Consider the following 13963-nt stretch of genomic DNA (forward strand, 5'->3'; position numbering starts at 1 on the left):
TGAGTAACCTCCACGCTAGGATCCAAAGCACGGAGCCTGCCCACTTGCAGCACCTCCTGTGGCAGTGGGACTTGAGCAAGAGGAAAACCCCAAACACACTTCTTTAGTCCATTAACCAATTCTGCAGATCACTACTTTCCTCCCAAACATCCTACCCTGAGCTCTACCTGTTTGTTCTGGGGCTGATCTAAATTACTCAGCTGCCCAAATTGAAATGCAAACAACTGGCCTCCATTTCAGGCTTTGCTTTTGCCCTATATCCCACTCCACACCTATTCCCTCTGGATGATGAAACTAGCACACAAGAGCCAGATATGAAAATACACACACCTTCCCTGGAAGGCTTCACGGGCTCCCAGTTTCATCCAGTCCCAGGATGATACAGTTTTGCCTTGAAAATGCAGCCTAACACTTAAGTTTCATCTGTTTTGCCTCAACTGCAACCCTGAATCAGTGATACCCCCAAACTTCACCCAACCCTATACACTGAAAGCCTCGCCTCTAAGCTCAATTTTGTCCCCTTTAATTTGTCCCCAGGTTTCTTCTGAACAGAGACCCAGCCTTTCACCCTGTTGCTGACCAGCAAGGCAGTGTACTCTTTACACACCAGAGTGCTCAGTGCCAGATCCCTTCCACGATGTTTTCCCCACACTGTACAAGGGGACAGGCTGGGAAAGTCTGGCGCTCTGATCCGGTCGGTAGCAGCAGCCACGACCCATGGTGCAGGTCCCTGGAAGCCAGGCCAGGATCTTGCCAGGCTTTTGTCCCTAGAGAGGAGCCCCGCTCACAGCTAACGCTGTTTGGGTGACCTTTTCACTGCTGGCAATCACGACTGGGAAAAACAGCCCTTCGTGTTAATATTTAAATGCCCACCACAAAAAGCACAGGGCCAGCCTCAGCGCCTGTTCGGGGCTCTCCCCTGTGCAGCACCACCAGCATCACTACTCCACTTACCCCAATTCTTCCCTCACCTCGAGGTCTTTCCCTCCAGCCCTGCACCCTTCTCTTCCCTCCTCGTCTTCACAAGCAGCTCCTGCCTGTGCCTTTCCCGCATCCCGCCCTGCAGCCTCGCCAGCTTTCCCGGCTCTGCTGGGCATGCGGAGAGCGAGTCCCTGATTACCATTCAAGTTGGATTCTCATTAGGCAGAAATGCCCCTCCAGGAGATCCATTAACAGTCCATAAGGTTAACTTAATCCAGCCAGTCTTGTGTGGTCTCTGCCCAAATTCCCTATTACATTTACAATCTTGAGCCTTAATTAGCATGTGAGGCAGAGGTGGCATTATTAAGGAAGATAATACGGAGCTGTAAGAATAAACAGGCCAGGCTGTCTCTCCCCCTCCATGCATGCAAATCCTCTTCTGTGTGGAAACACCGTGAGCTTCCCCCATGGGCAGCACACACTGAAGGTCCCCCAGACCGAAGACAAGCCCTGGGACATATGGCCAGGCTGGTACAGGAGGACAGCGGAGAGGAAACAGGATCCCAGAGAGACCCTTCATCTGCTCGGGAAAAGAAGGGCGACTAATGAGAAGACGATGTCGTGGCAAGTCCTGTGAGGGAAATCCTTGCGCTGGGGAGGAGCAGTCATATCCCTGGCTAATCCAGCCATCCCATCTTTCTGGGAGGCTTGGGAAAGCAAGGCCAAGGTTGTGTGAATCTTTGTTTCCTTGGACGCTCGATTCACGCTGCCCTATGCGTGCACATAGGATTACACAACGGGAGTATGCCCTTGAACACCACGTGCAAGCAGGGAGTATCTGCCTGATGGGGAACAAGCTGTAGTAGCTGGCTGCAGCTGGGCAAGATGCTCCTCCTGAGTCCCCTTTCTGACCACTGAGCCCCAGTCCACTGAGAACACAGTACAGGACAGAGGGGGTTCAGGTGAAGGAGGGAAGCAGTCACCCGTGGGATCAGAGAACAAATGGACCAGGGCTCCTTTTCGGCACAGATTTGCTGTGTGGTGGGGAAGGGACGGGTCCCTCTTGGGACAAGCCGGTGGCTGGGTGTACAGGCAGCAAGTCAGATCAGCTTGGTCATCACAAGTGAAGGGACAGCCTGGTGCAGACCCTTTCCCACCCCAGGCAGAGCCAACCCTTCCCCAAGGAGAAGATACCCCGGGTGAGAGGAGGGGAGAACCGGTGCTGCCAGCGAGGCACTGGGGGAACAAAAGCCACAAACTGGTCGGGGCTGCACAGTGTGCAGAGAGCTTGCGTATGGCCGGCTGCCCTTCTGTCACCCCGCAAGCCTGATGCTTTCTTCTAAAACATCCACTTGCAAAAGCATCAGACAAAAGAAGGGAGGAGGGAAGCAGAAGAAGCCAAGCCAAGGAAGCAGAGTCTAATGACGGTGCCTCTGGACTGCTAATTCACACCTCCAGCAGCACCCAGCAGGCTGGCGGAGGGAGTGGGAATCTCGCCACGGGGACCTGCGACTGCAGGGAATGGCATCCCGGCTCGTTCCTGAGGCCTGACCCGCGCTATTCCAGCCGTACACAGCTCCGTTGTGATCAGCGCGTCCCTCAAGGCTTTGCAGAGCTGCTCGCGCTGGCAGCAATGATCCCTGAAGCACAGAGCCATATCCCCCTGTGCCTTGGCCCTAAAGCACCCGGCCAGCGCTAAGTAGCCTTGCTTAGCAAAGAGCAGTGCTGCAGGCTGAGACTGCTCTCTCCCAGGGCAGCGTCAGGACTGTGCTCAGCATCAATCCAGCTGCCTTCATGTGCCCAGAAGCACAGTGGGCAGCAGGCAACGACGAAGGCCCTGGGCAGAGCCCAGCTCTCCCACTTTCCAGCACAGCGAGCTCCCATTCCCCCAGGCCCACCAGCCAGCCCCTGCCAAATCCATTTGTCCAATCTTGTGCTTTCTACTAATCCCGTTGAGCCATCCTTTAAGTTGCTCTGAGGCAGAGCTAGAAAATACAGCGGATGCCTTAAGATGCTTCCCCTGACCTTGCTCAATTCAAGATAAAGGGCTTTGATTTAAAAAAATACAGTGGGGGTCTGTCACTGGTCCATCGCGTGGATTGAAGGAAAACAAACAGAGGCACAGGATGCAGCCGGTGTTAGGTGAGCAGGCAGGGAAGGGAAGAAAGGTTACAGCCAGCATGGGGGACCAGACAGAAGAAAGAAAAGGACAGAAGGTGAGAGGGGAGGCAAAAAAGATACCTTCTCCCTCGCCATCTCCACACTTGACTACTGGCAGAAAAGCTTTATACGCACATGGTGCGATACAACACGTCCCACCACCTTCCTTGGTCTGTAAGGAAGAGCAAGGCAGCTGCACTGTCCCGTGGTGTGACCAGGCTGGGAACAGGCTGCTGGGACTGGAGAAGAGCTCCTTGCCCCATGAGAGGCATCCAGTGGGGAGCAAAGACTGAAATCTCGAGGCATAAATGGCTGCCACGGAGATCTTGCCACCACTGTCTCTCCTTGTGATGCTGTTCAGGCCTTTCTGCCTTCACCCCTTGCACCTTCCTTCACACCAAACCTCTTGCCTCATCTCCTCCCCTTGCTGACAGTGCTGTCCCTCACTCTCCCTGCTGCCTGTCCTGGCCCAGGTCACATCTGACAGCATCTAAGCAGACTTTCCACTACTCACCTCAGTCCCCTACAGCCCTTAATCCAAAGGTTACTCAGCACAGTTTTCCTCTATAGCAAATGTCATAACGGCTACTGAGGGCACCTTCTTCTTTCCCTGTACCCTCCAATACCACAAGGTTGCTGCACCTCACCAGGGCCTTTTTCTTCCTGGCATGAGCCTGTTCCCTCCCTCTGAACCTATTCTGTTTGAAGACCACGCACAAGATGGCTGATGTTTCATTTTCATTCATCTTTTCTCCATCACCTGGCTGAGGGTCTCAGCTAGCCAGGAAATATGAGAAAAACTTAATTTCAGCAATGATTTTATTGCTAAATCTCTCAATCTGCCATAGAAAAGCCTAGTCCTGACCTAGGAGCTGACTTTTGGGTATCTCTTTCAAGTGGGTCAAGATGTCCCTGTGCTGTGCTTAGGCCTGAGAGTCTCCTCAGGACTGTGGGAGACAGTCCATGTCCTCTTACCTGCTCCTCCCACTCCCCTCCACTGCCCATCACACCAGCAGAATATCCAAGCCATATTTTTCCGAAGACCCTCATGTCTACAGACTGTCCCACCATCAATCTGCTTATCAGAACATCCTTCAGTCAGAGCCCCAATCAGATCTCCATCACCTCTGGCCTTTCAATTCCCTCACTTGTTCTGTATTGACCAGTCCCACCTCCTGCCTGTGCTGACCGCCACCGCCCATGCTCAGCAAAGCTATCCCCACATCCCGAGGTCCACTTCAAAATTCCCTTTCCTATTTTTCAAGCCTCCTAGGATCCTGCCCAGTCCTGTCTTGATGGCCGAGAGCACCCTCGACTGGTTTCAGAGTTTTTGACCAGCTCCCTCACCTCCTCCTACTCCATGCCACTGTAGCTGACACAAGTCTTCACCTGTGTGGGACCTGGCACAGCTCATCTCTGCGATGTCTCTTCCCACCTAGCAATGCCCCATGTCCTTCTGTCACTACCAACCTGCACTGCTGTAGCCAAAAAAGAGGCAGCTGATAGATACAGAAAGATGAAAGGTGAAGGGCTAATGGAAAAGAGACAATAGAGAGCACAAAATGAGACAGTTCTATAAAACCACGGATGACACAGGAAGGGTAGAGGGGACAGGTGTTAACTGTCTCTTCACACTCAAGAATCAAGGGTCAGGAAATTAAACCAGAAAGTAACAGGTTCAAGACAAATGACAGGAGGTCTTGCATCGCACGCTGCATGCTTAGGCTGCACAACTTCAAACTGTGAGATTTTTGTGGATGCTAAAACTTTACCTGGCTTCAAAAATTGGCTGGACAAATTCAGGGAATAAAGAAATCCACGGAGACCTGTGAAGTGTACAACAGATCTGCTAGCACAAGGACCCTCAGCCACACATCACCGGAGGCTAAAAGAATGTTCAGAGGAGGTGCTCCTACACAGCTGTCCTGTCTTTACGCTCTTCCCTCTTTCAGCCACTGTTGAAGATACTGGACTGGAAGGATCTCAGACCTGGCTCAGTAGGGTCCTTCTTATATTCCTATGGCTTTCCATAGCCAGGCTGACCCAGAAGTCATGGGCAAAGAGTAGCTATGAGTAACAGTATCATTTTGGTGCATTAGATGGTATTGGAGATGGATGGACAAGGGAGCAAACAACAGAGCCCATTCCAGGAAGGATTTTTTTTTTCCCTCTCTCTTAAAGCTGGAAGGATGTCTGAAGTCATTTTAACCAGTCATCCCAGATAGATCCTTGCTGGAAATAGTATCTGTGCTTGAGTGCTAGCCCCCTCGATGCCTTGTTCCAGACTTTTTAAGACCAAATCCCCTTTCCCTGTCGGTAAACACAGCAGACCATCTGTAACAGGGCCAACCCCCTTGAATTCCCTTCCATTTCCCTGAGCTGTCTATCACTCTATTCACGGCAGCCTCTCCACACTAATCCTTTTATTATGATCTGACTCAATTTTCCTGGCCTGTGACTGCAATGGGGAAAAAAAAGGAGGGGCGTTAATCCTTCTGACCTTGTTGTCCCAATTCTGGACCATCTGTGACTAGGAATTCAGAGGAGGGAAGCCTGATCCTCCTGACCCCACTGTCCCCATGCCAAGCCATTTTTGTCTGGAAAGAGGGAACCACTCGCTTTGGTAGGTTCAGCCTGTACCCTCCTAGAAAGTTGTTATGGCAAAGCCCCTTTTCTCCTACAGGCAATTCCTACAGGATTTCTTCCTAGACTACCTCTCCAGCCAGAGAGGACTGAGAGTTGGAGGGAATAATGTCCTCCACCTCCATCAGACTCTATTTACTCATTCCTTCTGTACCACCTCTCTGCTCCCTCAACAACAGTGTCTGCAGGTTCTCCCCAGCCATGAGACAGGGAGTCAATAAAAGGTGAAAGACCATCAAACATCTCTCAAAATATTCCTGGCAACGCTGCATATGAAGAAGAGGCCTTGCAGATCACTCCACCTCCACCACTGGCCAAGTCTAGCTTGTTCTCTCCACCCCTTTTCACCACCATGTGTTTCCTTGCTGCAAGCAGTTGCATCTCCATAAACCTGCCAGACTATTTCATAGTCGGTCTGAACACTCACACCAGGAAGCTTGCATGTAACCTCAGAGCCAGCCAAATATCCTCCTCGTTGCTCAGCCTGCTCCCATACCTCTGCCTTTGCCCATCTTTTACCACCTTAAATAATCTCTTCCTTTCCTTGGTGTTTACACTCCTCAAATACTTGTAAACTGTTATCATATCATCATTTAGCCAAGCTCTACATATTTAGTTCTTTTAATCTCTCCTCATAAATAAGTCCCTCCAGCCCTTTCATCATTTTTGTTGCTCTTCTCTGAGTTCTCTCCAATTTATCACCCTCCTTCAGCTAGCGTAGCACCCAGGTTTGAATGCCAGGTTTTCCAGACTGGTGTCCCTAAAGCCTTGGAAATAACATGAATCGGGCTTCCCTTGTGCTTCAAGGCTTGATGTTTGTGGATGTACGTGAGTACACAGTTGTCAGGAAAGCTAACTCGCTTCATACATGTGGCAGCTGGTAATACAACTCAAGACTATCTCTTAAAGCACAGGACCTCTCTCCAGGGAGAGGAAGAAGCAGATTCATGAGAGGTGGGGAGAAGAAGATACATGGACAGGTAGGATGGATGTCCTCCAGCTGAACATGGCACACAACTACAAACACTTACATACTTACACACCTGGAGAACAGACATCAAATCCAAGAGATGGAAAAGGTGCATATACACACACAGACACATGTGTTCACTCCACAAATAAACCCACGTACAATTACCCGCATCACACACAGGCACATACACAAATGCACACAGGAACACATACACATGGATAATACGGACGAAGCTGAGGAGGGAAGGACATACGGGCACGCAAACCTTGTGCACGCACAGAGGTAACCTGTGCATACAAGAGGACAGGACAGACAAAGCCTAGCAGAAAACGGTTCTCTCCTTGTTCACAAACATACACGTTCTCATGCATAAACCAGTGTTCCCAGAGGAAGGATAACTCATGGAGTCCCCACAGTAACCTAAAAATACACAGGCAGCTCAGACCCATCTGGTCTACAGATTGAGTGCATGAGCCATGGAAAGAATGAATACAAACATATGACACCTTGCCATAAGGCAACTGGTAGCCTGTACACCATGCTAAGACACAGTCTGCACTTCTATAGTGCCTTCCATGGTGATTAGCTTATCACCCAAGCCCTTCAGAAGTGAGGTGAGTGCTGAGGAGTACAGAGGGGAAGGAAGGGACTTCCCCACAGGCCAGTTGTGGCAGAGCTAGTGATTCCTCGTCCTAGTTTGTGACCCCCAGTCACTGATGATCCTTCCTCACAACAGTATTTGCTCCATCTCTCTGCTATCAGACTGACACCCACAGAAGTCAAAAGCACCCACAGTTTCTTGCAAACAGTCCTTCCCCTACAGCTTACCAAAACCAGACGGGTGTTAACCTTGTGTTGGGGTGTCTCTGTGTAGAGAAGAACATGGGTTCTTGGCCCCCAGACACATCTTCTCACCTCTGTGAAATTCATGTTGCACCATCGGCTCCCCAAAGCATCGCCTGGAACAAAATTCGACGCTAAAGGGCTGAAAAGCTGGAGATGCACTCCCCCACGGCGACTGCAGATGGGAAGGAACGGCCCCAGCACATCAGTTGGGTCAGCACAAGAGGATGGATGGGCCTCCGCCATCAACACCAGGACAGATTCTCCTACGGGGTTTTGATCCAGTGCCTATCTCCATGGCATCTGGTGCTATGCTATAGGGCACCATGTAGCCACTGTGTCTACCCAAACCAGGGCTGCCTGGGAACCTTAAAGACTGCTGGCAAGAGGCAACATCGAGGGACCAAGCCCAGCAAGTCGTTCACCTCAACCTGGCTCCTAATAGCTTCTTTCCCACCCCTATAATTCCGTGGAAAGACTGACAACTGCCCTTCCCTCCTTCTGTACCTCAGCTGGTCAGCTGGAACTGGGTTTCCTCTTGGCTTATGAGTGTTGAGCAAATGAGGTCATTTCTCCTCAGTGACAAAAAATTATTTGGTCAGTCCTGTCCGTGAGGAAAGTGGTTCATCTCAGGCAATGGCTAGGTACCCCTGAGCTCCCAGGAGACCCAAAGAACTGCTATAATCCCTTAAAGAGGAGGTCAGGGAACGGCAAAGCAAGCCACAAAACTAACACTGGCTGGGGAGCACAGAAAAGCCACGACACAAATGCAGCTCTGCTAAAGTGAAGCCGTAACTGCTGCCAGACCATCTCACCGCTGAAGCAAACACAACAGCAGTCCCACGGTCACTGTCACCTCCAAAGTGCCAAGCTTGACTCATCTGGGGCTTTAAATCCAGCCTTCATCTGGCTCACTGCTGCAGGAAACCCATCCTGACCCAGCAGAGAGAAAGGGCTGGAGGTGGGTCACAGCCCTTTGGTCTGCTCCCTGAGCTTTGCTCTCTCCCAGCCCAAAAAGAGGACTTGACCCCCTCCCCATTCAGCCTGCCTCCCTTCAGCGCCTCAACTCCATCTCCTCCTTCACCCTTCTTCCCACATAGAAAGGCAATCGGGGGACACCGAGCTCTGCCCCTGCAGAACCCCGAAAAGAGCTCGAGCACCCGCTGTAACGCAGCATCGGGACCAGCCTGGACAACCCCCACCAGCAGAACCCGCAGTGCTCCCAGGGAAGCTCCGGCTTTCCCCATACCTGCCGCCAGCCTGGGATCCCTCACTGTTCAGGACAGCTCTGCTCCTCCGTGGAGGAGAAATGCAAAAGCTCTTCTGTTCCCAGAACAGTGGATGTTTTCCTGGAGCTCTGCACCTAAGCTGCTCCTGTCCTAGTCTGGTGCCCGGGCATGGGTGAGGGCTGCAAGTGTGTTTGGGGGACATCAGGTACCTTTCCCAGAGCAGGGCACCTCTCATCAGCTCACAAGAGCGTGAGGACAGAGGTGTTCCCTGCATGTCCTCTGCCCTCCCTCGCACTAATAAAAGAAACAACTTAGCCCAGACCCACACTTCCAGGGGACCGAGGGTAAAAACCACAATATTTGGGATGAGGGAGAGAGCAGCCGGGTGTCCCCGTCTCTCTCAGCAAACGTGCTGATATTTTCTGGTACAGCTGCTGACAGCACTGGGAGGTTTCAACAGGCCCTGATCTGACCACTAGCTTTTTTCCCAGGTGAGCAGTGCTCTCCACCACTCTTCAACAGGGTCAGATGAGGCAGCTGCACTCTGCCTGGAGCTGCATCTGGCTTCTGACATGACCCAGGTAGGAATAAACATCACGGACATCATCACAGCTATGCTTCCCTCCCTCCTGCCTTCCCGCTCTGCCTGTGATTTTTACCTTTCCGATTTTAACCCCAAGCTGCCCCCCAGCAAAAACTACACTTCCATATGCCCCCCCTTTCCCAAACGCCCTCTCTACCCTCCAAGTGGCTTCTGCTCCACAGCTTAGCTTCGCACCGGCGCAGTGGATCAGACAGCGTATTCCCAAATACCCACTTTGCCTGGAGCTGGGTGAAGAGAGGGAAAGGCCATGCATCCACAGTTCTTCCCTCGGTGTCATAGTTTTTTCGGGGGGGAAGAGCGATGAAGACAGCTTGCTTCATACCGACAAATCTGCATGCTTGGGGGGTTGGATGCACTGAAAGCCAACCACCTCCCAAAGGAAAATAATGGGGTGAGGAGGGTGGCAGGTGGGGAAGGGGCTGGGGGGGGGAAGGTTTCTAGGCTGGGGAAATCAGTGGGATTAAAGTGGCTGTTTCTCACCCCCATCACCGCATCGGCACCCCTCCACTCCCTGCAGCTTCCTCACTGCCGCTGGTACAGTCTGCACAGAGGGGGGAGGCGAGAGGGGGCTGTATTTAAATATATTAATAATGCATGCTCCATGCAAATGAAGCTGCCTTTGAATATTATATTAGTGATGCTGTCAGGCTGCGCTTCCCGGGACCCTGGAGTGACAGTGGGTGTGAGGACCGGGGTTGGGGGGGGGGGGGGGCTGTGATGCAGGTCACCAGAAATCCCCTCATAGCCCAGCACAGCCCCCTTTCTCCCCCTCCACCCCAGCTCCCCCACATCACACACACTCCCGCTCCCTCCCGCCTCCTGGTGCATGACAAATTCCTTGGCTCGCAGCGTGCAATGCAGCCAGGCTCCCCAGTCCCTTAGGCCCCCTCCAGGGACATGGACCCAACGCCCCCCCCGCCTCCTCCCCACTCCCTACATAATCTTTACCCCCCCCCCTCCAATCTCAGCAATCCTCTCCCTGCTCCATAGCTTGATTTATAGCTCCCTACCTCCAGGATGGGGAGAAGGGTTGTGCTCTCCAGGCTTTCGGGGGTAAAAGGAGGGGGAGAAGCTCCTAAGTCTGGCCTGCACATGTGCACCCACTTTCTGTGCACACACCGGCCCCCGGCAGCAGGCGCTTGCGTGAGCCCAAAGTGGGTGCCGATGGACCGCGGGCTGTGCACGGCTGCAAGATGCACGCGCCCGCAGCGCACGAGCGATGCTCTCCTTCCCATCGCCGACACCTCCTTCCCTGGGTGCTCGCAAGGATGTTTGCAAGCACATTGTTTGTCCACCTCTGCACACATACACACATGCAATACACACACGTGTGCTCGCGTGCATGCACACAGAGGTAGAGGGGGGAGCCACACCAGCACACACATGAGAGAGCATTACGTACAGCAGCTCCTGAATACGCTGCCTGCTGCAGCATTAGCAGATTTATGCTGCCTTTCCCCAGCCAGATCCAAGCTCTGGAATGGGAACAGCAGCAGCTGTGCACTCCTGCCTGTCCTGGGATGAGAATAGGATGCGTCTGTTCGTCTCTCTCCCCCACCCCCACGCCTCCTCCTTCCCCCTCCTCTTGCTCCCATTCATTCATTCAGCTTCTCCTCCCCCCCATCCCATGCCCCAAAGCAGGAGGATCCTTATGCATAAAAATGTGGGCATGCTTTCTCTGGTGGAATAAATGGGCATGCAGACACCCTGCAAGCAATGCATATACACGTACATATGCATTCGAGTAGCTGTCCTGGGCCCCTACATAAATATGCAGCTCCCACCACCACCACACGCACACTCACACACCCGACAGACACCACGCAATGACTTTTCTGCAGCCAGTCAGCCTCCCAGCAGAGCAGTGTAAAAGCAGAGCAGCAATTTACTCACTCCCCTGCATCCAAAACAGGCAAATGCTCACACACCACACACAGACGTGCACACACACACACATACACATACACCCCCCCACTGTCTGCAAAGGCTCCCTGACAAAGTTTGCAAAGAGGCAGGGAGCAAGGGGCTGTGGGATGAGGCTGTCTCCTTCTCCCTCCCATAACCGCAGGCAATATACATATATGTCTAGGTATCTATATCTGTATATGCACATACACATATGTGTGGGGGTATATACATATACCTATAGCTATACGTATACGTATATATATACACACAAACACATACATGTACATACATATACATGTATCCCCTCCTCTTGCAAGGTCTGAATAGAAGCAGACCAGACAAACCCAGCTGCGTGCAGCAAGCCCCGGACCTATTCAGCATCCTGATCCTAAGCGAGTGCACACACACACACACACTGAAAGGGAGACCTGTCTCCAAGCTTCTCTCCCTCCCATCACCCCATGTGGGCATTATCTCCCCCCCCCAGGCCCGGCCACTTCCCCATCTCCCTTGCACTCACCCCTTGCCTTCATCCTCAGATCAGAGACATCCACCCCCCCAGGGAGTGCATGCACGGGCTGGAGGAGAAAGGCAAGCCATCCATCCTGCCCTTCTCCCCAACTCAGTCCTCCCCCTCCAATCTCAGCCGCTTCTCCGAGAGGCGACACGGATGACAACCAGCAGCCGAGGACACACGAGGCAGCTGCACAAGGACTGCACACAAAAAAACGTGTCACACACACACGCGCGCGCACACGTACCTGCTTCTGGAGGGGCGATCGCTCCCGGCTTCCATACGAGGCATGACAGAGATGAAGTGGAGGCACAAAAGACCCCTGTCTTCAAGCAACTTGCAGCCCTGCGGATGTGTGCGTGGCGGGGGGGTGTATCCCCCACCTTGTGTCACCCCTCGGAGCTGTGCTGTCCCCTGCCCCACAGCTTTCTCATTCCCGGCTGCACCTAGGCAGCATTCCCAGCCACGCACACAGGCGAGCACGACAGGCGGGGACGGAGCAGCAGTCCAGGGAGGACACGCACAGCCGGAGGATTTGCTGCCTTCGCCGCATCCGCATCACTGGGGGAAGAAGGCAGAAAGGGCTGTATTGGCATTTAAAACACGAGTGATTAATTCGCCACAGGCTCGGCTGATAGGGCTCTGGGACCGGAGCCGGCACTGCTTCTCCCAGTTGGGAAGGCTGTGACGGGCGAAGAACCCTCTCCCATGGAGCCAGCTCTGAGCTCTCCTCGCCTGCACAGCCACCACTCCGGTGCAGGCAGAAAGGGGTGGGCCTCCACCGGAGACATGAGCACACATGCAACAGCTGCTGGGGAATTGCACGCACACACACACACACGCTCACAATTTCCTTGCAACAGCTGCTGAAGAGCTACACACAACTTACAACAGCTTCCCAGGAACACGCACAAGTAACAGCTGCTGGGGAATCGCGTACGCACACACACAGAGGCGACAGCTTCTCAGAATCAAGCCACCCACATGAAAATACGACAGCTTCTAGGAACGATACAGGTACAAGAAACAGCTCCTGAGGAGCTACATACACACACATACGCATGCAACAACTGTACACCTACTGACACAGGTATGTGCAACAGCCGTGGGAAACTACACCTTGACACATGCCCCTGCAGTGTTTGCTAAGAAAATGGACACGTCAAAATACAACAGGAGGTGGGGGAGACCTTTCATCCACACACAAACACACGCGTGCAACTGCATCTGGGAGACTGTCTTTCGTACACCTCCTCAAATCACCGCGTGCAGAAATGCAACAGCTCCTCAGAAATCACCCGTAACCACATACCCTCACGTACATGCAACAGCTTACTGGAAGACCCTCCACCTCCCTACACCCAAACCCACACATGCCATCACCGGTGGAGATCTTGCTCACAGTCAGAAACAAACATCCATGTGCACCAGGCGCTGGGGAGCCAGCCACAGCTCAGCCCCCAAAAACTGCACACAGGCAATACATGCTAAGAAACCACCTTACCAAACACAGGGAGACTCTTAAGAAATTCCTCCCCAGCCCCTTCCCAGAAAGCACAAACGCACATGACATGTCACTAGGCATGAAGAATCCCTGCACAGACATGCAGACACCCAGACCACGACTGAAGGGACACAACGCATCCCTCGCACTCACCGCAGCTGCGGAGGGACTGCCTGTCTCACTCGGACACGCGCAGACATGCAACAGCTTCAAAGAAACTTAGGAACATAGGACATTGGGTGGGAGCTGGTTTCCTGGGATGTGCAATCCAGTCTCCTGCTATTCCAGGCAACCACATCATATAGTCTTGCTCAGAAGTGTCTCAAGGTCCATCCTAGCGCTGTGGGACTATTTGCTCCCTGCTCAGAGGCTGTTCTGGCCCCTGGTCACTCTGATGTTAGAAACCTGCCCCAAACCTACATTAACTCATGACCAATTCATACCCACATGTTCTCGTGCCAGCCAACTGTGCCCTTCACACAGGCATGTGTAGAGGTTGCAAGAACAAATGGAAATGCTCTGAAACCTCCACTTGCAGCTGAACAGACACCATCTGCACCCCTGCCTCACACAAACACAGACACACGCAACAGCTGGGTGAAGACATTCCCCTCAGCATAAATATCAACATGCTTGCAACAGCTTCTAGGAAAATAGACATCTA

At 52.7% G+C, this 13963-nt stretch overlaps 1 long non-coding RNA gene across 3 annotated transcripts in view; it reads right to left on the reverse strand.

Moving 5' to 3' along the window:
* Nucleotides 1-13963, reverse strand: part of LOC128143607 (uncharacterized) — a 51910-nt gene extending 37947 nt beyond the window's left edge. The window contains exons 1-2 of one of the 3 annotated variants that reach the window (XR_008235814.1): nt 13300-13963; nt 12043-12356 (exon numbers count right to left, since the gene is read on the reverse strand). This is a non-coding gene — a long non-coding RNA (uncharacterized LOC128143607). Of the gene's footprint in view, nt 1-12042; nt 13223-13299 lie in introns of those variants that run through there. The other 2 variants (XR_008235813.1, XR_008235812.1) reach the window with 2 other exon arrangements.

This window comes from Harpia harpyja, chromosome 6 (genome assembly GCF_026419915.1).
Source record: "Harpia harpyja isolate bHarHar1 chromosome 6, bHarHar1 primary haplotype, whole genome shotgun sequence".
In the NCBI taxonomy this organism is placed as follows: domain Eukaryota; kingdom Metazoa; phylum Chordata; class Aves; order Accipitriformes; family Accipitridae; genus Harpia; species Harpia harpyja.